The sequence below is a fragment of the Pterocles gutturalis genome, unplaced genomic scaffold, assembly GCF_000699245.1.
Source record: "Pterocles gutturalis isolate BGI_N339 unplaced genomic scaffold, ASM69924v1 scaffold42987, whole genome shotgun sequence".
Lineage (NCBI taxonomy): Eukaryota > Metazoa > Chordata > Aves > Pterocliformes > Pteroclidae > Pterocles > Pterocles gutturalis.
The window spans coordinates 12,501-15,663 of record NW_010116983.1 but is presented as its reverse complement, the minus strand read 5'-3'; the positions used below and the strand labels follow the sequence as shown (position 1 = coordinate 15,663).

The following is a 3,163-nucleotide window of genomic DNA, read 5'->3' as shown; positions in this document are numbered from 1 at the left end:
TGGCGGAGGTGCGCTTCCCTCCTCTCTTCTTCGCCTTAAAGGCAGCAAAATCTGTAAGAAAAATCTCTCGTTTGTGGTGACTGCAACTCCCAGCCCAGACCCGCATGGAGAAATGGAAATTTGGGATTATAAACATGTGTGTGTGTAAACAAAAGGTGTCTCTTCTGTTACCCTTCGTTTCCCGCAGCATAAGCAATTTTTATTCAGACTAGAGTATTTTCTTTAACACTACACCGCTGTCAAAACATTATTCCCGTTTTGGTTGCTTTTGACAGCTGAGCAGTTCTTAAAAATACCAAAATCGGAACCTTCCATGCTAAACAGTAAATCTCAGATGGAGAAATCTCTGCGCGTTATTGTACCTTGGATTTCAGCAACACATCTCATGAAGAGCACAGACCAAAAGGGGGAGGGGAGGGGAAGAAAGAAAATAAAATACAGCACATCAATGCAAATATTTAGTTCATTATAGAAAACAACAACCTACTATGGATAAATTCTTCCAAATAAAGTACTGATTTAAGAAAAAAAAAGCATCTCTTTTAAAGTGCTAACACAAACAATCTTGCCTTGGTATTTTCAGCATCCACAATTATCAGAGAATTTGGAAATGGGAACCCGAGATGTGCTTTTCTTACACGACTGAAGGGTCGATGTGATTTTAACCAGGACAGAGAGCATCAAAGCCAAGCGGGGAATTAACATCCTTTAAATTTCATACAAATGCCTTTAAAAGACGCCCACAAAGCAGGACCCGATTGCTAAATAAATCCTCACACCCATTCTACTGGCATCCTCCCTTCTGTCACCAGCAGCGTGGGTCCATTTACTCAGCTCAAAAATTAAACATTAACTACGAGGCTGGAGCCTCTTTCCACATTCCAAAGGCAAAAGTTGTCAGTCAAAGTTTTCAATAACACCCCAGCCAGTTGGAATGAGGAGGAGGAGGAAGGAGGAGAAGAGTTACAAATTTACAGATGTTGAAGTCGGTAATGTTTGTTTCCTAGAAAGTTAGGGTAATTACAAGCCCTTTCCCACTCACCTCCTCCCAGAAAGAAAGCCAGAGCTTTCCCCTGCTCTCTGGGCCCCATCCTGCTCTCACTCAGTGCCACTGAGGGCAGCAAAGGCGGCTGTTTCTAACAATGCTGATGTCTTCCTAGTTCAAACTCTCCTCTTGCTTCAAAATGCCACAAGCTTTTGTTTTAAGTAAAACCAAACCCTCACTCATGATTCTGCACCAGCTATTTAATACAAAATGTCAAATCAACATTTTCCCTGATTAGTTGATGGTATTTTTTTTTCCTTCTGAAAACAACTGAAGACAATAAAATCTCAAAACTATATTGCGCAATCCTCACACAGGTGAAACTCTGTTTAAACTCCACGCTGCTTCTCCTCTCCTGAAACTTCTGAACCTCCTCCTGCACTGCAGCCATTCTTCACCTCTGAGCTAAGTGCCTGGAGTAAAGGTCTGCGGTGGTTACAGACGCACATGCACACACACTTAACACACATGAGCTTACTGGTCTTGTATCTGGGCTTCCACAACTAAAACTCAGTTTCTAGGTTATTAGGAAATAGCACAAATATTAGACACAGCTCTCTAAAAAGCAAGCTGGTGAGAGAATATTTCAAATTTTGCTTAATCTGGAAAACATAATATCGATAATCAGCAGAAATATGTAACCTCAGATGTTCTTTCATCCAATTATTCTGTTAATGCTGATGACAAGCTTGTTCCTGATTTTTCCAAACTTTCTTCTCAATGCTGGTAAGAAATGTATTTGAGACATCTCTCCTGATAACTTCAGTCTCCCAAGCATGATTAAAAACACAAAAGCCTAACAAAAAATCAAAAATGAAATATTTATTACCGCATTTTGTGACTTAACACCTTTTTTTTTCTTTTTAAAACATAACGTCACAGTCCTCATACAAGTATTTTAATGTAAATTTTGACAAAGCTTAAAGGTAACAGCATTTTCTTCTAGTGAGGAACACGTGCTGAGAAAGGAAGAATTCATGGACATACAATACCAATTCCACAGCAGATCTGATACTAGCAAAAACATTCTTTTTTTTTTTCAATTGAGGTAAACACATAGAATATCTAACATGAAACAATTAATAGACCGAACTCTGTACGAAGTTTGTTACAGTATTCTCTTGCTTTTTTTTCCCAAGCTTTGAGTTCATGATAAAGTCCTAGGTTTGGTGCAAAGACCGTTAGTAACTTCTTTCATTGAGGAAAGCTGCCCAACTTTTAGTTTTGTTTTGTCCAAAGCCAAGGCTCAGAACTACTGGAAGAAGCTCCTGCTCTGTCTGTTCTGTCTTTTAAATCTTCACCTGCAAGCTCTCTGAAGAAGAGTCCAAAAAAAAAAAAAAAAATTTGGGAGGAATGGGGACAGACTTAATGAAGCACAAACTATAGAGATCTGTTTGAAACTAAAGGACACACTTTATGAAGGAACAAAACGAGGGAATGGCAAGGCCTTCTTGGAACAGTCTTCTGAGTGATGAGAGACCCAGCAAGACTTTTCGTCTTCATCTCCAGGGTAGTTCTTTTCTCACTGGCCAAAACAGGTCTTTCATGGATAGCTGAACCAAAACAGTCATTCTTTTGGGAACAACACACATAGTGTGGAAAACAAGGATTTTTTTCTCTTCTAAAACTATTTGAGGCAACGTAACGGAGTGATCAACAGAAATGTACAAGTTAACTTAGTTCCTATGTTTATACTACAGTAGTTATAACTCTTGGAGTCTTTTTTTTTTTCCAGAGGATCTGTACATGGACATATTCATTTCAGTGAGCCCATGATTTCACATTTGTGTTCTTGTTTCGTTGGTCCTCTGTTGTTGATGAAAAATGACAAAAAGTAAAAAATAATCACAGCTGTCTGGAATTTCGTATTAAGTGTCAACATCTGGTCAAAGTTCAAAAGTCTTAAAATAGTTTTTGTTTTTTGTTTTTATTTTTTTGTTTGTTTGTTTTTCCCTTGAGTTCCCTTAGACTATTGGGCATGAATGTCCATAACCTGTCCACCAACATTGGGGTCTACAGAATTTAATATTGTGGGGCTCTGTGCTGACATGGTCATTCCAGGGTGGGTAGGGGGTCCTCCGTGCATCATCATGGCTGGGTGATGGGGGTGACTTGGCA

General features: G+C 39.1%; 1 long non-coding RNA gene across 1 annotated transcript in view; it reads right to left on the bottom strand.

The window, feature by feature from the left end:
- Positions 1–1,852: 1,852 nt before the first annotated feature.
- Positions 1,853–3,163, bottom strand: part of LOC104460634 — a 6,541-nt gene continuing 5,230 nt past the window's right edge. The window contains exon 4 of the long non-coding RNA XR_727564.1: positions 1,853–3,163. This exon is cut by the window's right edge and continues 138 nt beyond it. This is a non-coding gene — a long non-coding RNA (uncharacterized LOC104460634).